This window comes from Hyperolius riggenbachi, chromosome 5, assembly GCF_040937935.1.
Source record: "Hyperolius riggenbachi isolate aHypRig1 chromosome 5, aHypRig1.pri, whole genome shotgun sequence".
Taxonomy (NCBI): domain Eukaryota; kingdom Metazoa; phylum Chordata; class Amphibia; order Anura; family Hyperoliidae; genus Hyperolius; species Hyperolius riggenbachi.
Window position 1 is genome coordinate 28,770,937 of NC_090650.1, and position 26,545 is coordinate 28,797,481.

Consider the following 26,545-nt stretch of genomic DNA (forward strand, 5'->3'; position numbering starts at 1 on the left):
ATTTCTTCCTCATTTCACTTATCCTTAAAGTACACGCTGACTGGCAGCAGTACAGTGGCAGTACAGAAATGCTATACAGTGGTGGGTGAGCGGTGTACCACTATTGCCAGCAGCGACACAGAGCACAATGCTATACAGTGGCGGGTGAGCGGTGTACTACTGTTCCCAGCAGACACAGAGTGGCAGTAAACACAATGCTATATAGTCTGGCTGAGCAGTGTACACAGAGTGTCAGTAAACAATGCTATATAGTCTGGCTGAGCGGTGTACACACAGTGGCAGTAAACAATGCTATATAGTCTGGCTAAGCGGTGTACACACAGTGGCAGTAAACAATGCTATATAGTCTGGCTGAGCCGTGTACACAGAGTGGCAGTACACACAATGCTATATAGTCTGGCTGAGCGGTGTATACAGAGTGGCAGTAAACAATGCTATATAGTCTGGCTGAGCAGTGTACACAGAGTGGCAGTACACACAATGCTATATAGTCTGGCTGAGCGGTGTACACACAGTGGCAGTAAACAATGCTATATAGTCTGGCTGAGCGGTGTACACAGAGTGGCAGTACACACAATGCTATATAGTCTGGCTGAGCCGTGTACACACAGTGGCAGTAAACAATGCTATATAGTCTGGCTGAGCGGTGTACACACAGTGGCAGTACACAATGCTATATAGTCTGGCTGAGCGGTGTACACAGAGTGGCAGTACACACAATGCTATATAGTCTGGCTGAGCGGTGTACACAGAGTGGCAGTACACACAATGCTATATAGTCTGGCTGAGCGGTGTACACAGAGTGGCAGTACACACAATGCTATATAGTCTGGCTGAGCGGTGTACACAGAGTGGCAGTACACACAATGCTATATAGTCTGGCTGAGCGGTGTACACACAGTGGCAGTAAACAATGCTATATAGTCTGACTGAGCGGTGTACACAGAGTGGCAGTACACACAATGCTATATAGTCTGGCTGAGCCGTGTACACACAGTGGCAGTAAACAATGCTATATAGTCTGGCTGAGCGGTGTACACACAGTGGCAGTACACAATGCTGTATAGTCTGGCTGAGCGGTGTACACAGAGTGGCAGTACACACAATGCTATATAGTCTGGCTGAGCCGTGTACACACAGTGGCAGTAAACAATGTTATATATAGCGTGGCTGAGCGAGGTACACAGTGGCAGTACACACAATGCTATATAGTCTGGCTGAGTGAGCGGTGTACTACTGTTCCCAGCAGCGACACACAATGACTGGGGGGACCCTGGCTAGCGTGGCTGGAGCGCGAACTACCCTGCCTGCCTACCCAAAGCTAAACCCACAGACAAATGGCGGAGATATGACGTGGTTCGGGTATTTATTTACCCGAACCACGTGACCGTTCGGCCAATCAGAGCGCGTTCGGGCCGAACCACGTGACCCGTTCGGCCAATCAGAGCGCGTTCGGGGTCCGAACCACGTGACCCGTTCGGCCAATCACAGCGCTAGCCGAACGTTCGGGGAACGTTCGGCCATGCGCTCTTAGTTCGGCCGTGTGGCCGAACGGTTTGGCCGAGCACCATCAGGTGTTCAGCCGAACTCGAACATCACCCGAACAGGGTGATGTTCTGCAGAACCCGAACAGTGGCGAACACTGTTCGCCCAACACTACTTAGGAGCACTGGCAATTAGCAAGAGGAGAAAAAAAAGAGTGAGGGAGGAAATGATGTCAGGAGGTCAAAGGTAACCAAGATGGAAACTGCCTAGAATAGGATTCTCTGCTTTTCCTTTATAAAATTCACAGGAATCATAACGTGGCCAGTGCAATACATCTGTTATGTAAGTAGAACTAGTATTGATCTACTTATATATGTGTTTTTTATTTCTGGGTTAGCATGGGTGTCACTTGTTCTTTAATGTCTTGCAGGCTGGCTGATGGAGCTCTTCAGATAAAATAAGTTATAACTCAACAAAAGCTTACACAAACAGAACACTGCCATGCATGGCCTTTTCTTATTTCTCTCTGCTTCAAACACAATAGGGGAATTATAGCTGAGTTAGTTGTGCGCCCCCTCCTACACTGCGCCCTGAGGCTGGAGCCTCTCTTGCCACTGCCTCGGCCCAGCTTTGATAGACTTTACCCATTTCCTTTCCTACCACTTCTTTTCCTCCTAACATCAAGCTGGGATGCGATCCATTCGGCACATAGAGGCTGACAGGTGTACTGTATGGAGGGGAGCCCACTCGCCGCAGGAACAAGATTGTTCCTCTATAATGCTTCCCTGCACCCATCTCTCTGTGGGAAGGGGAGGGGAAGGACTCCTGGCATTTGGGAGGGGGGGGGGGGAGTGTCTTAAAGGGGCACACATCCATGGGGGGGGATAAAGTGGCACGCACCGGGTATTTATAGGGAAGGGGGGGAATGAAAGGGTGCACACCTGGCTATCTATGGGGGAGGATAAAGTAGCACATAGGCCTTGATTCACAAAGCGGTGCTAACTGTTAGCACGCCTGTGAAAACCCCCTTTGCACGTCTAAACGAGCTTTTCATGCGTAACTTTACGCGCGCACTGCACAGAGCGCAGGATGCTTCGCACGAAGTGCCTATGAAAGCCTATGGGACTTAGCACGCACATAGGACTTTGTGCGCGCAAAACTTTGCGCACAAAACTTTGTGCGCGATCTGATTGAGAAATCTGGTGCTATCCTACTTAGCACCCTGGTTAGCACGTCTAAAGACTTTAGACGTGCTAAGTAGGTTAGCAAAGCTTTGTGAATCAAGCCCATAGTGATAAAAGTTGTGGTATCCCCTCTATACCCAATAATACCACTGCTCCCCCTCATGAGCATATAAGCATCCAAAAACATAGGATCTGTTGGCCTACTGCCCCAAACATACAGATTCGAGAGATGTACGTAGAGACCCCACCACCACCACCATTAATGGACCCTCCTGTGGCTGGGCTGCAGGGTCATCTACCCAAGTTCTCAAGGTATTTCCAGCCTCCTCTGGTTAATACCTACTTTACACTGGTTTGCTACAGTAATGACTGTGACCTTTATAGTGTAGGAGTCGGACAGTTTAGAAGTTTTGCCTGTTGCATTTTGTGAGTTGACACAAGACCTGTGGATTATCTTTGGTACAAGAAGAACCTATTAAGCAACTTTGAGCTCAATAGACTGACTTCTCCACGCAAACAATCGCATTTCCAAAAATTAATCTACAACAACCTATACTTGATGCCTATATACAAATCATTGAAAAGAAAAAACAAAGTGATGCAGCGGATGGAGGTCCTAAAGCCCATTCCTAACGTACCCTGATCTTCCCGAGGGGTCTTTCACATGGAAGTCTGAACTGCATGCAGAGATTCTAGATTCTCATGCCACACAATTTATAGATTCCATATGAACTTGTATGTTCGCACCTTGGCCCTACTGCACTTTCTTGTTCCCCCCCTCTCGACAAAGCCCCTATTTTAGAGGATTGAAACACGTTGGATGTTGGGTTGTCTCAAGGGCTGGTGATGTGTGTTACATGATATACCTTTAGCGGAGGGTAGGAGATAAAGGACTAGCAGCTATAACAGTACTAACTACATTGCGGTGCTAGGACAATTTCACGCTGAAGTCTGTTGGACATCGCTGTGCACTTGCCGCAGCTCCGCTCCCAGCCGGTGGCCCAGGGTACCTTCTGGTGCAGATGCCGACCGACAGGCATCTATTGTGCTCGCTGTCACACTGATGTCATCTGGAGTGTTCGGCGCATGCGCAGTTCACACCAGACCACATCAGCACGACCCTGAGCGGCCCTCGCAGACCTTACAAGATAGGCATCTGCGCCAGAGGGGACCCTGGGTCACCTGCTGGGAGCGGAGCTACAGCGAAGGCACAGGACAGCTGACAGGGGTTGGAGGAAGCCCCGGTGTAAGTAAATCAATTGTGAAAGGAAAAGAACAGTACCTGGCACCAAATGCGGCAGGGCAGAATCACCGGACCTGGGATGCATAGTGTGCACATCCAAAATCCTGATGCAGTCCAATGTAAATAGAGAAGAAAAGCGGTGCACCACTTCTTTAAATCCCTTTATTCCGGCGGGGAAGTAGCAGGTATAAAGTGATTTAAAGAAGTGGTGCCCCGTTTTTCGTCTCTATTTACATTCCCCGATGTAAGTAGTTTTATTTTTTTTAATTACCTAGGACCTTTCCTTTAAAGGGGTTCTGTGGAGGGATTGAAAAAACAAAACCTGACACTTACCTGGGGCTTCTATCAGCCCCCTGCAGCTGTCATGTCCCGCGCTGTCCTCCTATGATCCTCCGTTCACCACCGCTGGCACCGGTCAATTATTCGTCTAACTAGATGAATAATGCTCGCTCCCGCTCGTGTCTCCAGGAGCTTACTGCCCAGGCGCAGTGTGAAGTTTTCTCGACCTGTGCAGTAAGCTCCCAGAGATGCGATCGGGAGCGAGCACGCACGCAGTCACAGCCGCAGTCTTGATAGACGAATAATAAGACCAGGATCGGCGGTGGGGAATTGTAGGAGGATGGCACGGGACATGACAGCTGCAGGGGGCCGATAGAAGCCCCAGGTAAGTGTCAGTTTTCGTTTTTACAATTCCTCTACAGAACCCCTTTAAAGGGAAGGTCCTTGGTAATTAAAAAAAATAAAACTACTTCCTCCAACCCGTCAGCCATCCCATGCCCTCGCCGCAGCTCTGCTCCCAGCCGGTGACCCAGGGTACCCTCTGAGCATACATTTGAAATTGGCGCCGGTAGACTTGGGCGCAGGATACAGCCGGTATATGGCTTATCCTGCTGCTGCACAAATCCCGGCCACATTAATTACTATTCCCCCTCCAGGCCGTCATGGATGGGGGGGAATGATATAATTTGGCCTCCAGTGATTGCTGGAGACCGAATTATTGTGTTTTAAAAGCAACAGCTCCGTCTTCTGACAGCGCCGGCGTTGCTCCCTGTGCGCCGCTATAGCTGTCATTCCTATTACAGTCTATGGTGGCGCCGGCTGCACCCAAATCTTCCTGCGCTGAAAAGCACTGCTCCGCCCTCTGGTGCAGATGCCTATCGGAGATTTTTTTTTTTAAATCCCTCCACAAAACCCACAGAACTCCAGGTAAATTCTGTCTCATCATACTGCGCCTTGTTCAGCCTGCAGTACCGCAGATGGCCACCAGAGCGCACTGTGGCCAGCGGTGGCGAGAAAAAACTTCACTAAACCAATCATCCACCTGCACACCGCACTCCCCATACTCAGCCGCGACTATAGACCTAAGCCACGCCTAGCAGCTGCAGCATGTCTTCTCTGGGCGGAACCAAAATAGACAGGAGGCGGAGCTACCTCCAGATTCCAGAGCCGCGCATAGACAGAGGAGGGGCGTAGCCAAATGAGCGAATCCGACATGCGCCAATGCGCGCCGAGCAGGTGGAGACTATAGTTTGAGTTAAGGGCGTGGCCGCAGACCCCGAGGCGGGGAAATGCCATTTTAGGGTGGGGCGATTCGGCTATCTTATCCATTAGTAGGCTAAAAAGCGTGTCCATGGCAAAGTGGGCGGAGAATAATGTGTTTATGCTTGTTTTGTAGGCCGGGTTTTAATGGATTGGGCGGAGCATGTTGCTGGTGTAATACGAAGCTTCAAAGCGATGGGCGGGACTCTAGGTTATTGGTTGAGAATGCCGCTCTGTTGCCTGAACCTTTCTGGTGACGGCCGAAGTCACGTGAAGAAAATCTCTTGTGTGTTGCTTAGCTCGCGGTAGGCGGAGCCACGGGTCAGTAAGCAGAGCGGTGCGCTGTTCGCTATGTGCGCGGTGGGCGGGGCTCTATCCGGACGGGCGGAAATGTTGACCTGAGTTCAGTCAGAGCGTTGGGCGGGGTTACGTATCGGTGGGCGGGTGTCGCGTTGTGTACAGTCGCGAGGCAGGCGGGGACAGAGCTGACAGGGCGGGGCGTTGCGCTGTGTACAGTCACCGCGGTGGGCGGGGTATGGTTGGTAGGCGTGGCGTGACTAGTACTCGGGTCTCGGTAGCGGCGGACGGGCGCGCGGCCGGTGGGGCGGGGATTGGTGACAGGAGAGCCGTCTGTGGTCGTTGCCCGGAGGCTAGGGGTTGCTGGGCGGTGATAGGAGGCTGAGCAGGTTCCGGGTCGCTGGAGTGGTTCCGGGGCCTCTGACTGGCGGATTCTCCCGGCCGTCTGTGTGAGAGGAAGGGAAGATGCTGCAGCCTGACTCCCTGCATAGACTCCGGCAATAGTGAGTATTAATGATCAATGCTGGGAAAAGGGTGCTGATAGTAACTATTGCCTATAGGGGACTGTGATCATTACTGGAGGAGGGTGACCACTGCCAGAGGGACTGTGATCAGTACTGGAGGAGGGTGACCACTGCCAGAGGGACTGTGATCAGTACTGGAGGAGAGTGACCACTGCCAAAGGGACTGAGATCAGTACTGGAGGAGGGTGACCACTGCCAGAGGGACTGTGATCAGTACTGGAGAAGGGAGACCACTGTCAGAGGGACTGTAATCCGTGCTGGAGGATAGTGACCACTGCCAGAGGGACAGTGATCAGTACTGGAGGAGAGTGACCACTGCCAGAGGGGACTGTGATCAGTACTGGAGGAGGGTGACCACTGCCAGAGGGACTGTGATCAGTACTGGAGGAGGGTGACCACTGCCAGAGGGACTGTGATCAGTACTGGAGGAGGGTGACCACTGCCAGAGGGACTGTGATCATTACTGGAGGAGGGAGACCACTGCCAGAGGGACTGTGATCAGTACTGGAGGAGAGTGACCACTGCCAGAGGGACAGTGATCATTACTGGAGGAGGGAGACCACTGCCAGAGGGGACTGTGATCAGTACTGGAGGAGAGTGACCACTGCCAGAGGGACAGTTATCAGTACTGGAGGACAGTGGCCACTGCCAGAGGGACTGTGATCAGTACTGGAGGAGGGTGACCACTGCCAGAGGGAGTGTGATCAGTACTGGAGGAGAGTGACCACTGCCAGAGGGACTGTAGTCAGTACTGGAGGAGAGTGAATACTGCCAGAGGAACTGTGATCAGTACTGCCAGAGGGACTGTGATCAGTACTGGAGGAGAGTGACTACTCCCAGAGGGGCTATGATCAGTACTGCCAGAGAGACTGTGATCAGTACTGGAGGACAGTGACCACTGCCAGAGGGACTGTGATCATTACTGGAGGAGGGAGACCACTGCCAGAGGGACTGTGATCAGTACTGGAGGACAGTGACCACTGCCAGAGGGGCCTGTGATCAGTACTGGAGGAGTGTGACCACTGCCAGAGGGGCCTGTGATCAGTACTGGAGGACAGTGACCACTGCCAGAGGGGACTGTGATCATTACTGGAGGAGGGAGACCACTGCCAGAGGGACTGTGATCAGTACTGGAGGACAGTGACCACTGCCAGAGGGACAGTGATCAGTACTGGAGGACCAGTGACCACTGCCAGAGGGGCCTGTGATCAGTACTGGAGGAGAGTGACCACTGCCAGAGGGGCCTGTGATCAGTACTGGAGGAGAGTGACCACTGCCAGAGGGACAGTGATCATTACTGGAGGAGGGAGACCACTGCCAGAGGGACTGTGATCAGTACTGGAGGAGAGTGACCACTGCCAGAGGGACAGTGATCAGTACTGGAGGACCGTGACCACTGCCAGAGGGACTGTGATCAGTACTGGAGGAGGGTGACCACTGCCAGAGGGACTGTGATCATTACTGGAGGACAGTGACCACTGCCAGAGGGACTGTGATCAGTACTGGAGGAGGGTGACCACTGCCAGAGGGAGTGTGATCAGTACTGGAGGAGAGTGACCACTGCCAGAGGGACTGTAGTCAGTACTGGAGGAGAGTGAATACTGCCAGAGGGGCTATGATCAGTACTGCCAGAGAGACTGTGATCAGTACTGGAGGACAGTGACCACTGCCAGAGGGACTGTGATCATTACTGGAGGAGGGAGACCACTGCCAGAGGGACTGTGATCAGTACTGGAGGACAGTGACCACTGCCAGAGGGGCCTGTGATCAGTACTGGAGGACAGTGACCACTGCCAGAGGGGCCTGTGATCAGTACTGGAGGACAGTGACCACTGCCAGAGGGGCCTGTGATCAGTACTGGAGGAGAGTGACCACTGCCAGAGGGGCCTGTGATCAGTACTGGAGGACAGTGACCACTGCCAGAGGGGACTGTGATCAGTACTGGAGGAGAGTGACCACTGCCAGAGGGGACTGTGATCAGTACTGGAGGAGAGTGACCACTGCCAGAGGGGACTGTGATCAGTACTGGAGGAGAGTGACCACTGCCAGAGGGGACTGTGATCAGTACTGGAGGAGAGTGACCACTGCCAGAGGGGACTGTGATCAGTACTGGAGGAGAGTGACCACTGCCAGAGGGGACTGTGATCAGTACTGGAGGAGCGTGACCACTGCCAGAGGGGACTGTGATCAGTACAGGAGGAGAGTCACCACTGCCAGAGGGACTGTGATCAGTATTGGAGGACAGTGACCACTACCAGAGGGACTGTGATCAGTACTGGAGGAGAGTGACCACTGCCAGAGGGACTTTGATCAGTACTGGAGGACAGTGACCACTGCCAGAGGGACTGTGATCATTACTGGAGGAGGGAGACCACTGCCAGAGGGACTGTGATCAGTACTGGAGGAGAGTGACCACTGCCAGAGGGGACTGTGATCAGTACTGGAGGAGAGTGACCACTGCCAGAGGGACTGTGATCAGTATTGGAGGACATTGACCACTGCCAGAGGGACTGTGATCAGTACTGGAGGAGAGTCACCACTGCCAGAGGGACTTTGATCAGTACTGGAGGACAGTGACCACTGCCAGAGGGACTGTGATCATTACTGGAGGAGGGTGACCACTGCCAGAGGGACTGTGATCAGTACTGGAGGAGAGTGACCACTGCCAAAGGGACTGAGATCAGTACTGGAGGAGGGTGACCACTGCCAGAGGGACTGTGATCAGTACTGGAGAAGGGAGACCACTGTCAGAGGGACTGTAATCCGTGCTGGAGGATAGTGACCACTGCCAGAGGGACAGTGATCAGTACTGGAGGAGAGTGACCACTGCCAGAGGGGACTGTGATCAGTACTGGAGGAGGGTGACCACTGCCAGAGGGACTGTGATCAGTACTGGAGGAGGGTGACCACTGCCAGAGGGACTGTGATCATTACTGGAGGAGGGAGACCACTGCCAGAGGGACTGTGATCAGTACTGGAGGAGAGTGACCACTGCCAGAGGGACAGTGATCATTACTGGAGGAGGGAGACCACTGCCAGAGGGGACTGTGATCAGTACTGGAGGAGAGTGACCACTGCCAGAGGGACAGTGATCAGTACTGGAGGACAGTGGCCACTGCCAGAGGGACTGTGATCAGTACTGGAGGAGGGTGACCACTGCCAGAGGGAGTGTGATCAGTACTGGAGGAGAGTGACCACTGCCAGAGGGACTGTAGTCAGTACTGGAGGAGAGTGAATACTGCCAGAGGAACTGTGATCAGTACTGCCAGAGGGACTGTGATCAGTACTGGAGGAGAGTGACTACTCCCAGAGGGGCTATGATCAGTACTGCCAGAGAGACTGTGATCAGTACTGGAGGACAGTGACCACTGCCAGAGGGACTGTGATCATTACTGGAGGAGGGAGACCACTGCCAGAGGGACTGTGATCAGTACTGGAGGACAGTGACCACTGCCAGAGGGGCCTGTGATTAGTACTGGAGGAGTGTGACCACTGCCAGAGGGGCCTGTGATCAGTACTGGAGGACAGTGACCACTGCCAGAGGGGACTGTGATCATTACTGGAGGAGGGAGACCACTGCCAGAGGGACTGTGATCAGTACTGGAGGACAGTGACCACTGCCAGAGGGACAGTGATCAGTACTGGAGGACCAGTGACCACTGCCAGAGGGGCCTGTGATCAGTACTGGAGGAGAGTGACCACTGCCAGAGGGGCCTGTGATCAGTACTGGAGGAGAGTGACCACTGCCAGAGGGACAGTGATCATTACTGGAGGAGGGAGACCACTGCCAGAGGGACTGTGATCAGTACTGGAGGAGAGTGACCACTGCCAGAGGGACAGTGATCAGTACTGGAGGACCGTGACCACTGCCAGAGGGACTGTGATCAGTACTGGAGGAGGGTGACCACTGCCAGAGGGACTGTGATCATTACTGGAGGACAGTGACCACTGCCAGAGGGACTGTGATCAGTACTGGAGGAGGGTGACCACTGCCAGAGGGAGTGTGATCAGTACTGGAGGAGAGTGACCACTGCCAGAGGGACTGTAGTCAGTACTGGAGGAGAGTGAATACTGCCAGAGGGGCTATGATCAGTACTGCCAGAGAGACTGTGATCAGTACTGGAGGACAGTGACCACTGCCAGAGGGACTGTGATCATTACTGGAGGAGGGAGACCACTGCCAGAGGGACTGTGATCAGTACTGGAGGACAGTGACCACTGCCAGAGGGGCCTGTGATCAGTACTGGAGGACAGTGACCACTGCCAGAGGGGCCTGTGATCAGTACTGGAGGACAGTGACCACTGCCAGATGGGCCTGTGATCAGTACTGGAGGAGAGTGACCACTGCCAGAGGGGCCTGTGATCAGTACTGGAGGACAGTGACCACTGCCAGAGGGGACTGTGATCAGTACTGGAGGAGAGTGACCACTGCCAGAGGGGACTGTGATCAGTACTGGAGGAGAGTGACCACTGCCAGAGGGGACTGTGATCAGTACTGGAGGAGAGTGACCACTGCCAGAGGGGACTGTGATCAGTACTGGAGGAGAGTGACCACTGCCAGAGGGGACTGTGATCAGTACTGGAGGAGCGTGACCACTGCCAGAGGGGACTGTGATCAGTACAGGAGGAGAGTCACCACTGCCAGAGGGACTGTGATCAGTATTGGAGGACAGTGACCACTACCAGAGGGACTGTGATCAGTACTGGAGGAGAGTGACCACTGCCAGAGGGACTTTGATCAGTACTGGAGGACAGTGACCACTGCCAGAGGGACTGTGATCATTACTGGAGGAGGGAGACCACTGCCAGAGGGACTGTGATCAGTACTGGAGGAGGGAGACTACTGTAATCAGTGCTGGAGGATAGTGACCACTGCCAGAGGGACAGTGATCAGTACTGGAGGACAGTGACCACTGCCAGAGGGGACTGTGATCAGTACTGGAGGAGAGTGACCACTGCCAGAGGGGACTGTGATCAGTACTGGAGGAGAGTGACCACTGCCAGAGGGACTGTGATCAGTACTGGAGGAGGGTGACCACTGCCAGAGGAACTGTGATCAGTACTGGAGGAGGGTGACCACTGCCAGAGGGACTGTGATCAGTACTAGAGGAGGGTGACTACTGCCAGAGTGACTGTAATCAGTACTGGAGGAGGGTGACCACTGCCAGAGGGACTGTGATCAGTACTGCCAGAGGGACTGTGATCAGTACTGGAGGAGAGTGACCACTGCCAGAGGGACTGTGATCAGTACTGCCAGAGGGACTGTGATCAGTACTGGAGGAGAGTGACTACTGCCAGAGGGGCTATGATCAGTACTGCCAGAGAGACTGTGATCAGTACTGGAGGACAGTGACCACTGCCAGAGGGACTGTGATCATTACTGGAGGAGGGAGACCACTGCCAGAGGGACTGTGATCAGTACTGGAGGAGAGTGACCACTGCCAGAGGGACAGTGATCAGTACTGGAGGACAGTGACCACTGCCAGAGGGGACTGTGATCAGTACTGGAGGAGAGTGACCACTGCCAGAGGGGACTGTGATCAGTACTGGAGGAGAGTGACCACTGCCAGAGGGACTGTGATCAGTATTGGAGGACATTGACCACTGCCAGAGGGACTGTGATCAGTACTGGAGGAGAGTCACCACTGCCAGAGGGACTTTGATCAGTACTGGAGGACAGTGACCACTGCCAGAGGGACTGTGATCATTACTGGAGGAGGGAGACCACTGCCAGAGGGACTGTGATCATTACTGGAGGAGGGAGACCACTGCCAGAGGGGACTGTGATCAGTACTGGAGGAGGGTGACCACTGCCAGAGGGACTGAGATCAGTACTGGAGGAGGTTGACCACTGCCAGAGGGACTGTGATCAGTACTGGAGGAGGGTGACCACTGCCAGAGGGACTGTGATCAGTACTGGAGGAGAGTGACCACTGCCAGAGGGACTGTGATCAGTACTGGAGGAGAGTGACCACTGCCAGAGGGACTGTGATCAGTACTGGAGGAGAGTGACCACTGCCAGAGGGACTGTGATCAGTACTGGAGGAGGGTGACCACTGCCAGAGGGGTTGTGATCAGTACTGGAGGAGGGTGACCACTGCCAGAGGGACTGTGATCAGTACTGGAGGAGAGTGACCACTGCCAGAGGGACTGTGATCAGTACTGGAGGAGAGTGACCACTGCCAGAGGGACTGTGATCAGTACTGGAGGAGAGTGACCACTGCCAGAGGGACTGTGATCAGTACTGGAGGAGAGTGACCACTGCCAGAGGGACTGTGATCAGTACTGGAGGAGAGTGACCACTGCCAGAGGGACTGTGATCAGTACTGGAGGAGAGTGACCACTGCCAGAGGGACTGTGATCAGTACTGGAGGAGAGTGACCACTGCCAGAGGGACTGTGATTAGTACTGGAGGAGGGTGACCACTGCCAGAGGGACTGTGATCAGTACTGCCAGAGGGAGTGTGATCAGTACTGGAGGAGAGTGACCACTGCCCGAGGGACTGTGGTCAGTACTGGAGGAGAGTGAATACTGCCAGAGGGACTGTGATCAGTACTGCCAGAGGGACTGTGATCAGTACTGGAGGAGAGTGACTACTGCCAGAGGGGACTGTGATCAGTACTGGAGGAGAGTGACCACTGCCAGAGGGGACTGTGATCAGTACTGGAGGAGAGTGACCACTGCCAGAGGGGACTGTGATCAGTACAGGAGGAGAGTCACCACTGCCAGAGGGACTGTGATCAGTACTGGAGGAGAATGACCACTACCAGAGGGACTGTGATCAGTACTGGAGGAGAGTGACCACTGCCAGAGGGACTTTGATCAGTACTGGAGGACAGTGACCACTGCCAGAGGGACTGTGATCAGTACTGGAGGAGGGAGACTACTGTAATCAGTGCTGGAGGATAGTGACCACTGCCAGAGGGACAGTGATCAGTACTGGAGGACAGTGACCACTGCCAGAGGGGACTGTGATCAGTACTGGAGGAGAGCGACCACTGCCAGAGGGGACTGTGATCAGTACTGGAGGAGAGTGACCACTGCCAGAGGGGACTGTGATCAGTACTGGAGGAGAGTGACCACTGCCAGAGGGACTGTGATCAGTACTGGAGGAGGGTGACCACTGCCAGAGGGACTGTGATCAGTACTGGAGGAGGGTAACCACTGCCAGAGGGACTGTGATCAGTACTGGAGGAGGGTGACCACTGCCAGAGGGACTGTGATCAGTACTGGAGGAGGGTGACTACTGCCAGAGTGACTGTAATCAGTACTGGAGGAGGGTGACCACTGCCAGAGGGACTGTGATCAGTACTGCCAGAGGGACTGTGATCAGTACTGGAGGAGAGTGACCACTGCCAGAGGGACTGTGATCAGTACTGCCAGAGGGACTGTGATCAGTACTGTTAGAGAGTGACTACTGCCAGAGGGGCAATGATCAGTACTGCCAGAGAGACTGTGATCAGTACTGGAGGACAGTGACCACTGCCAGAGGGACTGTGATCATTACTGGAGGAGGGAGACCACTGCCAGAGGGACTGTGATCAGTACTGGAGGAGAGTGACCACTGCCAGAGGGACAGTGATCAGTACTGGAGGACAATGACCACTGCCAGAGGGGACTGTGATCTGTACTGGAGGAGAGTGACCACTGCCAGAGGGGACTGTGATCAGTACTGGAGGAGAGTGACCACTGCCAGAGGGACTGTGATCAGTATTGGAGGACATTGACCACTGCCAGAGGGACTGTGATCAGTACTGGAGGAGAGTCACCACTGCCAGAGGGACTTTGATCAGTACTGGAGGACAGTGACCACTGCCAGAGGGACTGTGATCATTACTGGAGGAGGGAGACCACTGCCAGAGGGACTGTGATCATTACTGGAGGAGGGAGACCACTGCCAGAGGGGACTGTGATCAGTACTGGAGGAGAGTGACCACTGCCAGAGGGGACTGTGATCAGTACTGGAGGAGAGTGACCACTGCCCGAGGGGACTGTGATCAGTACTGGAGGAGAGTGACCACTGCCAGAGGGACTGTGATCAGTACTGGAGGAGAGTGACCACTGCCAGAGGGACTTTGATCAGTACTGGAGGACAGTGACCACTGCCAGAGGGACTGTGATCATTACTGGAGGAGGGAGACCACTGCCAGAGGGACTGTGGTCATTACTGGAGGAGGGAGACCACTGCCAGGGGGACTGTGATCAGTACTGGAGGAAGGTTACCACTGCCAGAGGGACTGTGACCATTGACAGAGGGACTGTGATCAGTATTGGAGGTGGGTGACCACTGCCAGAGGGACTGTGACCATTGACAGAGGGACTGTGATCAGTACTGGAGGAGGGTGATCACTGCCAGAGGGACTGTGACCATTGACAGAGGGACTGTGATCAGTATTGGAGGTGGGTGATCACTGCCAGAGGGACTGTGATCAGTACTGGAATACAGTGACCACTGCCAGAGGGACTACTTGAGAACTGTGGCCACTATGTATAGGACTGTGATCAATATTGGCAGAGGTTGCCACTCAGCAATCGTTGAAAAGATGAGTCCCAACTATGGTAAAAGGCAGCAACAACTGGGTTCGGACGATAATCAGTGTTAATCATCCAATTGTCAAAATACTCACATGTTGCTAATATCGCACTTCCAGGTACTTATTTCCACACTTCTGGTAATGATCCGATCTGGAGATCATCATTATGACATCGTTGAGATAAATTGTGCAGCAATGTCATTCACTCGTCGCTAACCATCGTGGATTGCTTGTTTTCCGATGAGCGCAGTCTTGTGTGTACAGAGCTGTAGGCTGATCAGTTTGTGATGGACTGTAATTGGTGTCCTGGAGCTAACCAGTGATTGAAGCAATGTAGGCACTTCCATATTGGAAAACGTTGGTATTTGAAGGGATTTAATCATTCTTGGCACTCGCCATTTCCTGAAGATCTGCACTGAGTATTTGAACTGTCCATGTCTTTAAAGCAGCAGGGGCAGTTATGCCATCCCAGGAAAAAAAACATAAGTAGATAAATACTTGTTCTATTTACATATGTATTGTACTGTCCTCATTTTGATTTCAGTGAATTTTCTATAGTAAGTAAAGAGAAAACTGTTTCAGGCATTTTCCATTTTTATTCCCTCTGACTGAAGCCAATCCTGATGTCATCTCCTCCATTACTCCCCCCCCCCCCCCCACTAGACACTGCACTGTCATATCTAGCTCTCTTTGTAAACACATGTGAGCACAGCATAGACCGTATTTCAGCAGCTTCACATTGAACTGCCCTCAGCCAATCAGTGAAAAGCAGCAGTGTGTGTGTGGGGGGGGGGGGGGGGGAGGTGACAAGCTTCCCTCTCCTCGGCAATGTACCAAATAGAGTCAGGCTGACTAAGATAAGGTTTATTACAGCAGAAACATTTACGATTGTATTGTAATGCTTGCAATGCAGGGTCAGGTTGCAGGCTGCATAATAACCACAGAGCAATGGATAAATGGAATTTGATTTTGTGGCTGACAATTCTGCTTGAAGGCAATTAATCAAAAGTATTGACTGTTGTCTAACGTATTCTATAGGAGGGGACAAATGTATATGGTAACCAGATGACAGCCTGTCCAATCCAAGGGCCAGGAGGAACTTTTTAGAAGTCCTCTCCTTGACCACGGCTAAAGAAAGTCTCAAAAGATTGGCACCGTGTATAATTTATAAGGAGCTATGGCTACTGGACGTGGTTCATGAAATGCTATTCATTTCCGGTTGCGTGCAATTTTTACGATTTTGTAATCCTGTGAATTGAATACATCTTTGAACTGGACTCAATTCACTTCCTGCTAATTTTGACCAACGTTCATATTGCTGTAAAAGGAACCTTAACTGATTAAAAAAAAAAGTTTCACTGACCTGGGGCTTCTACCGGCCCCCTGCAGCCTCACTGTTCCTGGGCCAGGACAAAGTGATCCTCTGCTCCCCCGCAGTGAGCCAGTTTAATTTCTGGCGACTGGCCAGTCGATGGCCACTGTGCGTCTTCGATCATGCTCCCGTTGCTGGGAATGTCCTGCGTATGTGCAGAATGAGAAAATCTCTATTGAGCATGCGTTGTACGCTCCCATAGAAAGTGAATTTAATTGGCGTAGTTCAAAGCTGCATACAATTCAAACTAGTTTTCCTTGAAAAGAGAGGCGTCAAGTTTCCACGGAAGGAGAGGCGTGAGGTTTCCACGGAAGGAGAGGCGTGAGGTTTCCACGGAAGGAGAGGCGTGAGGTTTCCACGGAAGGGGAGGCGCGACGAGGTTTCCACGGAAGGAGAGGTGCGACGACGTTTCCTTGGAAGGAGAGGCATGTACCAGTGTAGTAATTGGCTGACATTGGATGGCTCTGCGCTATATGCCAACGTGTTGCTGGAAAAGTAAACAGTGACTCTACATATAGCACTGAAGCTATCTTCTCCATTTGTCAATATGTCACTGAAAGAGCACAAGAGATGGAGTGGGAAAATAGGGGCAGATAGCCACGGAAACCGTACCAGCGAGTTTCCAGGGAATCAACAAGGTTGAAAATGTTTGGTCGCTCATGAATTGCTGTGTACACTTGCTTTCGGTTCTCAGGGTCTCTCACTGTCTCTCTCTCGGTCCCTGTTAAATAATAATTTTAAATCACAATCAAGCCCCCTCTGTACTTGCTCACTGTACGTTGTGTGTAGAAATACCAGGAGCATTACTTTTGGATGTGCGCATGCCCATGACGCTCTTGGCCGCGTCTTTGGTGCACAACCGTGCAGGAACATGTGTGGAGTTGTATGTGCTATCCGTGTCACAATATTGACAAGTCAATTGTAACGTTGACCTGAGATTGTGATATAGCCCTCCCACCACTGTCCCCATCTTTCATCTACATCCGAGTTTCTGCAGGTAGACAGGAAATGACATCACTACTGTTTACAATGGCCAGTATAGATTTGGGGCGGCACTGGGATGCAGTAGCCACATCTCAATATCAGAGTGTTGTGGTTAAAAGATCAATTTGGTTTGTTCTATGTGCGTTAATTAATACAGTTATCCTTTAAAGGACACCCGAGGTGAAAATAAACAAATGAAATAAACAATGTATCTATCCTCCGAAAATGACTTTTGAAGATATTTCACAGTTTTATATTTAAATATACTTTTTAAGTTTTTGTTTTTACAGTTTTATTGTTTTTGCTCAATGACACATTTATTGAAGTATGCCAGAGCTAAAATCTATGAACCATTGACCCTTTTTATCTCTTGCCTGCTCTCAGAAGCCATTTCCTGCTAGGAAGGTGTTTTATAGTTGTAATTTCTTATCAGTGAGGGTCACGCTGTAGTCTGACCCAGTCCTGACTCAGACAGGAACTGACACTTACATACCTGATATTTAACTCTTTCAGGCAGAGAAAGAAAAAAAGGAACACAGCATAGTTATTTGTGTGCTTGGCACTGTACATACACATGTCTATCTCATCATGTCACATGTCACCTCAGGTATCCTTTAAAGGGAACCAGAGACGCCGGACATGGAATAAGAAAAAAGATTTCATTCATACCTGGGGCTTCTTCCAGCCCCATAAGCCTGGATCGCTCCCACACCGCCATCCTCTGCTTCCTGTATCCGCCGGTACCGGGTCCCATCATTTCCGGCGGACGCGGCCAATTGTCCGCATGATCAGGGGGCTCCCTCCATATCCTTACGCGTGCGGCTGCGCAGTTTGCAGCCGCACACGTAAGGGCATGCCGGGAGCCCCTGTGATGCGGACAATTGGCCGCGTGCTGACGCCGACTGGCCGAAACTACGGGACCCGGTACCGGTGCATACAGGCAGCGGAGGACGGCGGCGTGGGAGCGATCCAGGCTTATGAGGCTGGAGGAAGCCCCAGGTATGTATAAAATCTTTTTTCTGGGGCCTCTGGTTCCCTTTAAAGGAGAACTGATCGGAGCGGCTGCCATATTTATTTCCTGCAATGCAGATTGCCTGGCTGTCCTACTGATGCCTCTTAATACTTTTAGTCCTAGGCACTGAACAAGCATGCAGAATAAAAGTGTGGCTAGATTAGCCACATGCTTGTTTCAGGCGTGTGATTCCGACACTACTGATGCCGGAACTGGTATTGTTTAATAGGAAATAAATATGGCAGCCTCCACATCCCTCTCGTTACAGTTGTCCTTTAAGTCAGGATGATCTATATGTCTACTTCCTTTTGTGTAAAGGACTTTGAACTTAAAGCATACCTAGACCTCCGCGGGAAAGACTGGACAGCAAAGCTATGTAATCGTGCTAGATATTCATTTGATCAGTTCACAAGTGATTATGCATAAAGGTGTCACCCGACGTTTTCAGTCTTTAGTAATCTATCAAGAAAGATCCTACCTGAAGCCAGAGGCAGTAAGGAGTCTGAAGGGGTCTGAGGAGCCTATAATAGATCATCAAGGTGAGGATATGTTTTAATCCCACCTCACAGATAGGGTTAGATCACACTGGGCATTTTTCTAGTGATTTTGGCAGTGTTTCAGATTGCTGGTGATCAGGAAAAGCGCTACAGCAATGTATTTCAATGGAGCTGTTCTCATTTAAGCAATTTGCAATTTTAGAAATCGCAAACGCGGTATATAATCGCTTCAAAATCTCTTTTTATATTTTTATTGCAGCGATTTTTTTTTTTTTTTTTTTTTTTTTTTTTTTTTTTTTTTTTTTTTTTTGCGCTTTTCCCATCATTTTTCAAATAAAAACTACTACCTCACAAACCATGATCGCTACACTCTGAAATCGCTAAAAATCGCTTTTGTACTGGACACAAAATAATAACTTACCTCCATCTCCTGGCAGCCGTCCTGGGCCCCCGCCGCAGCTCAGCATCCAGCCAGTGGCTCCAGGGTACCCTCCCTGCCAGGTCGGCATCTACTGCGCCTGCGCAAGAGCTGCTCGTGGTCGCGCTGACGTCACCTGGAGTGTTCTGGGCAGGTGCAGAACTACTGCGCCTGCGCAGAAAACTCCAGATAACGTCAGCGCGAGTGCGAACCACTCTTGTGCAGGTGCAGTAGAGGGTCGGCATCTGCACCAGAGGGGACCCCTGTCCGCCCGCTGAATGCTGAGCTGCGGAGAGGGCACAAGACGGCTTCTAGGGAATGGAGGAAGTGGATTTTTGTTTTTAATCAGCTCGGATCTGTCCGTTAAAGCTTGTCCAGGATCTATGGCTAAAAGTATTAAAGGCAGAGGATCAGCAGGACAGCCAGGCAACTGGTATTGCTTAAAAGTAAATAAATATGGCAGCCACCATATCCCTGTCGTGTCAATGGTCCTTTAAGGCAGCATCTAGCAGCCATACTGGCCATTGCTTACCCACCATGAGTTCTCCAGTACCCGGTCTTAGAGCACCTTGAAGTCTATGCATGCAGTTATTTTTATAGTGCATATGGCAGGCTTTATTAACCAGAGTTCCTTGAGTACTCTGCAGGGGGTTCCTTGGCATTTACCCCCATTGCGCACGAAGGTCATTATTATAACAGGGGGTACTTTAAAAAGAAACACTAAATTGGGGGTCAGAATAATGAGCACATTAATAAAAAGCACTAGGATAAGGAGACAGTGGCAGTGTAACAGGAGGTAGTGAGATATACAGCCTCACCTACTTCTAAAGACCACGCCTCCTGCAAAATAAATGCAGGGGTTCCTCAAGATCAAAAAATTGTTTGCAGGGGTTCCTAGAGATTTAAAAGTTATTTGCAGGGTTCCTCCAGGGTAAAGAGGTTGAAAAAGGCTGGCATATTGGGGACAACCTGGGACTTCATGTATATAGAAAGGACCATAGAAAGAAAAGTTCACACAGGATCTTTTGAATGCAAAAATATCAAAAACTTTGACACAAAATTGAAAAACCTCTGTAAGAGGTTCCTCGCACTCCCATCATCGCAGCAGGATATGCTTGATCTATGACATGTCAGCCATTGGGATTGTGCATTATACATCTGGTCGGCTCAGATGTCTCCTTGCTTCCTTGGTGCCCTAACCATGTATTGTCCACGGGATTAACAGATAGCACTTTCTGCAACTTGGCCTGATGAAGGGTCTTTTGTTCCCGAAACGAGCGTGTCGTTGCCTTTTTCTAAATGCATTAAGTCTACAATAAAGTTTATATTTGTGCTATAATTCTGTATTTGAAGCACCCGCAAGGAACCTCCTTACAGAGATCTTTTTAATAGAACCCTTTTTCAATTTTGTGTCAAAGTTTTTGATATTTTTGCATTCGAAAGATCCTGTATGAACTTTTCTTTCTATGGTCCTTTCTACATACATGAAGTTTGTGAAAAGGTGAAGTGGATGACCCTAAAAAGAATCTAAAGGTTTTTTTTCTTTTCCATTTTTGTAAAAAAAAAGATAACACTCCCAATTAAACGAAAACTGGACAACCTGGGACTGTCAGGCTTTCTGGCTGCCCATTTGTATCAGAAAGTGCGTGCTCGGTCATGTTGGGGAGTGGGCCAGTTGGGAATGTTGTCATGTAGGGCAGGGGGCGGCACTGAAGGCTAATCCAGGACAGGACACCTCTGTGCTGTTACAGAACAGCTGGGCAAACTAGGGGGAAAGAGGTTTTGTGACAAGACACATAACATTTATATTGCACTTTCCTCCTGGCGGACTCAAAGCGCAGGAGCTGCAGCCACTAGGGCGCTCTCTATAGGCCGTAGCAGTGTTAGGGGAATCTTGCCCAAGATTTCCTTACTGTATAGGTGCTGGCTAACTGAACAGGAAGAGCCAAATTTTCGGAGGTGACAGTTTAGGCTTCTTTTCCACAGGCACCTGGAGGCGGGGAATTCTCTGCCTTTCAGTTGCTCCTGTTCTTGCTAGCACACGGCACAGGCGGTGGATGGGCCCTCCTTCCCACTGCGTCTGAGGATGGCGGTTGCCGCCCTCCGATGCGGCAGGACACCTTTGTTTACTGCCGGGTAACCACCATGTGTCAGGCGCGACACGTGCGGTGTTACCAAACCACTGCCATTTGGCTGCATGTATTTGCAATTGAATATCACTTGTGGTCTGCTGAACTGCCCAACAAACAAGCAGTTCAGTCGCCTATGGAATAGACTAGAGGCCTTAGCAGACATATCTTAAAGTGGACCTGAGCTCTTGCACAGGACAGAAGAAAAACCTAGAGAAATCCACCCTGTATGTATTTAGAGAGTTTAGCCTGTCTAATTCCCCCTCATCTGTGACTAATTACCACTGCAATTTGGTCTCTTCAGTTGTCAGCTCAGGGATTTCCTGTGCCATGGCAGAGCAGCTAATTTGTAAACACAGAATGTTAACCCTTTGTCTGCTTCTATGTAAGCAGGAAGTGGACACACTGCAGATTTATTGCAGGATGTCTATCGGCTGTAACAAAGAAATGTTTTTCTTTAAAGGCTATTACGATATTGTTTATCTTTTAGAGCAGAGAGGCAGTTCTGAGTTCAGGTTCTCTTTAACCTCCACATTCCAGTGTCGGTGACGTTGCTGTATCATAGCCAAATAGATATAGAGGTCCCCTTCAGCTGCTCCCGTGATCTGCAGACTCTGGAAGCCTCCAGGAAGTGGGTTTGGAGAACTCGCAACTGAAATCTCACTCTGACCAGAATAACAAAACAGAATAAGCTCAACATGAAAATCACTATAATTTCCAGCAGCTGAACTTCTGTAACCTGCAGTTTCCTGGAACCGGGCACAAAAGCCTTTGTTCTTCCCCAAAGTCCGGTAACCAGCACAAACAAAGAGAACCTGTTGAACCTTTAGGCATAGGAATACCATCACCCAAAAGAAGAGCTCTTCCTACATATGACAGTGAGGTGTCTCCCAGTGGATTAGCACTCAGAGGACAGAGCTTTGTCTTCTGCTGTTGGTGTGACCTGAGCTGTCCTGCTGTCATCGCTTCGGCTGTGACATTTGCCGGCTTGGCCACGTGGATGTTTTACAAGATCCAGATGCGCCTCCTGCATCCTTATCTGCTCAGCGATAGTGACACATCAAAACATGTTTACCTGCCTGTGTTCCCTGGAAGGACAGCCTGTCCTCGTGTCCCCAGCAGGATCTGCAGCAACATTGTCACAGGTGGCAGCTTCACTAGATGCAGGATTTCATGGAGGCCCCTTTTAAACCTGCATCGTGTCACCCTATTCTACCGCAAGGGGCCGCAAAAGCAATGGAAGTCTATGGATACTTTTACACTTGTTGCGGTGCACCGCAAGTATCCGATCCGACGCAAGGGCTGCAGCGCGTTACCGCAAGCGCCATGCTTGATGCACGGAGCTTGGTTCATGCAAGTTTATGGGCGACGCACGTAGTATAAACGACTGAGTGAGGTGTGGCGCATGCACGGACTGACGGGAATCCCATTAATGTACTTCCTGCTTAAAGAGACACTTAAGCAGAAAAGAAAAATGATGATTTGTATGTGTAGTACAGCTAAGAAATAAAACATTAGGAGCACAGATGAGTCTCATTGTTTCCAATACAGGAAGAGTTAAGAAACTCCAGTTGTCTATCTATGCAAAAGAGCCATTGAGCTCCAGGACATTCAAAGTCACAGAGAGCTCTGTCTCCTGAAGCTTATTATCTCAACCGTCAGTTACTGTATTTTCTTTTTCTCTGCAGAGGACTTGTCAATAGTTCACTGGCCTGCTCTGTAAAATCATTTAGCATGCTAAGTAGTGTGTAAACTGAAAATATTAGAGAATGATGCAATGTTATAAAAAACACTATAGAACTGAAAATAAAAATGAAAATATTTTCTTTAGTACTAATGTTCTAGTAATTATCCGTGCTACACAACCAATTCATTATATCATATATTTTTTTCCGCTTCAGTGTCTATTTAACAGGGAGTAGGTCACTGAACGGGGGATGGTGCTATGCACATAGCACCTGATTTCCCTAATAAAAATTGTCTGAAGTCTCGAGGCCTAGCTTTTGTTGGCATGAACATGCTGTCAATCAGTGCGACTGACGGCGAGTTTGGGCCAGTGACCCCGGTGCACTCGTTCATTTACACGTGCCATGTCAGCTGTTACCGTGGTGATGTGTCACTACCCCGGAAGAGGCCAGGTCGCGTTAGGATGCCGGGCAGAGAGTTTCTACCTGCCTGGCAACTTCCTCGGCAATAAGGGCAAGATCAACTGGGTAGTAATACTAAAGAATACGTTTTTGGGGGGGGGGGGATATTTTAAACGATCGTACCAAATGTAGGTTTATTCGGATTTCATCCGGGTAATTAAAGCACCTGTGCGGGTGGGTGAGGGGGGAGGGGTTAATCTTACCCGTCAGACGTCATCTTTGATCCATCCCCAACTGCACAATAACTAATATTCATATCCATATTCAGTTGGAATATGCCCATATATGCTAGCAGCTGATCTTACCATCCAGTAAAGTAGTGGCCTGTAATGAACTGATTTGAAGAGTGGAATTCCGAGCAGTACAAAATAGTGATTGATTGGATGTCGCACAGTGTGTAAGGTGTTTCGGTGGTGGGTGAGGACCGATTGATCCAAATTGGTGCGGCGTTTTTTTGCATAGGCCGAGGCTGGGCGATCACACCGCACATATGAGATCAGGTCCCTTATAGTGACAGCAAGTACTCCTGGCCAGGTAGTTGTTTTTAATCGTGTTTGGTTTTAAATGTATGTGACATAACATGATGCAGCTAAGGCTATCAATAAATAATTATAAGTGCATGAGACAGCAGAATTAGTGATTGTGCAGTTGACTAAGGAAATTACTCTGCTGGCTCCTTATTATTAAGTGGCATAGGAAAAGTATTAGGTGGCTCTCCAGGTCGTTTTTGGTAGTAGTACTTTGATCCATCCCTCGGCGCCTCCCACAATGCGTTCCAAGCCGCAGTCACGTGATTACAAACACTTCCTCCTTCTGTGTTGAAAGAGGAAGTGTTTGTAGTCACGTGATGCGTTTGGGAACATTACACACCCCCCCCCCCCCCCCCCTCACCCACCCGCACAGGTGATTTAATTACCTGGAGGAAATCCGAATAAAACCTACCGGTATTCGGATTTCATCCGGTGATCATCACTGAGTGAGAGTTTCATCCCAATTTAAATGGAGAGCTTTGCAATGCAAATGAACGGGGCTTATTAGAGGAGATAGGATATTGAAGTTCTCCTTTTCTTAAAATAAACCTGAGGTGGGGCAAGAAAGAAAATGAATACATAACTGGGGCTTTCTTTAGCCCCCTCTGGCTTGATTGTGCCCTTGATGTCCTCCGCTACCTTCTCGTTTGTCCGCAATCGGCTCCGGTAAGTCTGCCGCTCTGGGGCCAACTGCGCGCGCTTGGCCGTCCGTCCCCATCACACTCTCATAAGTTCTGAGTCTGTGCAGTACAGTACCGCCCACGGGAGCGTGTCTAGCTAGACAGCGCCTGCGCCGACTGGCTCCGACTGAACACTTTACCGTGGCTGATTGCAGTGGAAGATGGAGAGGGCACGATCAGCCTGGAGGGGGCTGGAGGAAGCCCCAGTTTTTTATTAATTTTCTCTCCTGCTCCATCTCAGGTACTCTTTAAGTCCAGATCGCCGGGAAGCAAATCCTCTTCCCACTTTAATAAATCCTGTCTCCCCTCTGCAGTGACCAAACTGGTCCGGCCGCCTCCTGAACATCGGTGATTTGCGGTCCGGCGTCCTGTCTGCTCGCCAGCGGCCCTGCGGTAATTGGCTAAATTCCTCCGACAAGCAGGATGACTCTGACTTTATTTGATTTGGTTGGTACAGCAGTCGGATCTTTGATGGAATCTGTTCAGACAGCTTCTCCTCCCGGTTACCGGCTCTGTGATTGAAGAGCGTTTTATGATGTTCACAGTAGCTGCGGCAGTTCAGTAGATCCGAGGTTCGGCAGAGGACGAGGCAGAGCGAAACTTTTTAATGAGTGGGCTGGAGAAACGCAGGAGAGCTTTCTTAAAGAGAATGGGAACCGCATTTTAAAAAAAATGAAGCAAATACTTACCGTACCTAAGGAGAGGGAAGGCTCTGGGTTGTATGGAGCCTTACTGTTCCTCTCTCAGTGCTCTCTATCCTGTGCTGGCTCCCCCCGTTTCAATCCCCCATTGAAAGGTTATTTGGAAGTCTTCGGGAGCCATGTCCTCCCGAAGACGTGCTGCTCCATACTGCACAGGTGTGAGCATGCAAGAGAGCGTGCTTGCACTGGCGCAGTACAGGGCTGCCCTTCTTCAGAAGCACTCGGGCTCCCTGAAGACTTCTGAAGCCTCCTTCGGCCGGGTAAAGCAGGTGAGCCAGCACCGGAACGAGGGGACCAGAAGAGGAGCCGGAAGGCTCTATAGGACCCAGAGCCTGTCCTCTTCTTGGGTAAGTATCTGTCTCATTTTTTTTAAATGCGGTTCCCATTCACTTTAAAGGGAAGGTTCAGGGAGGGTGGGTAAAAAACTAAAAATCAATATCCACTTACCTGGGGCTTCCTCCAGCCCGTGGCAGGCAGGAGGTGCCTCGCCGCCGCTCCGCAGGCTCCCGGTGGCCGACCCGACCTGGCCAGGCCGGCTGCCAGGTCGGGCTCTGCTGCGCTCCATGGCCTGGCACTTCTGCATCCCACGCGGGCGCGCTGACGTTATCGGACGTCCACCGGGCTGTACTGCGCATGCGCAGTACAGCCCGGCGGATTGTATAGGTTTGGGTGTTTTTACTGGCCACATGGCCACGCTGCTGCACTCCCTGCTCAAACTGACAATGTTTCAACCAGAAACACTGTCACTGGTGTGCTCCTCTGTTTGGGAAGGCAGTGTGCTGTCGTTTTACTGCTTACAATGATGCACATTTAAAGCTCTCGAGGGCCACATAAAATGACAAGGAGGGCCGCATTCGGCCCGCGGGCCTTGTGTTTGACACCTGTGCTCTAGAGAGATCCGAAGGTGGTTTTCTAACTTGTCTGATCGCCCTGCCGTGTGCAGCCTGATGACTTTTATCTCACGTCTGTGGGTACGTGGGTTTGTGTAATCACAGATGGATACAGTGAATAGAGGAGGCCATGAGCGAGTAAGCGGCTGTATGAAGGCCAGACAAGCTCCATGACTCATCAAGACCTCGCCACTGTTTGCTGCACATGATTGATAGTTGTTGGCTCTGATTACATTGGTTAAAGCCGAGGCTGCCGGCTCTGGCAATTTATAACCAGGCCGAGAGGCGGGCGCAAGCTGGCAGAGTAAGGTGACCGGCGGGTGATGTATGTACTGCAGGCCGAGAGGCAACCTGTATTATTCATAGGTGCTTTGTTCCC

At 50.7% G+C, this 26,545-nt stretch overlaps 1 protein-coding gene across 1 annotated transcript in view; it reads left to right on the forward strand.

Annotated features, from left to right (window-relative positions):
- Positions 1-5,995: 5,995 nt before the first annotated feature.
- The window catches only part of ANKIB1 (ankyrin repeat and IBR domain containing 1), a 225,441-nt gene continuing 204,891 nt past the window's right edge, over positions 5,996-26,545 (forward strand). The window contains exon 1 of the mRNA XM_068235266.1: positions 5,996-6,251. The gene's annotated coding sequence lies outside the window, so the exon portion shown is untranslated. The remainder of the gene's footprint in view (positions 6,252-26,545) is intronic.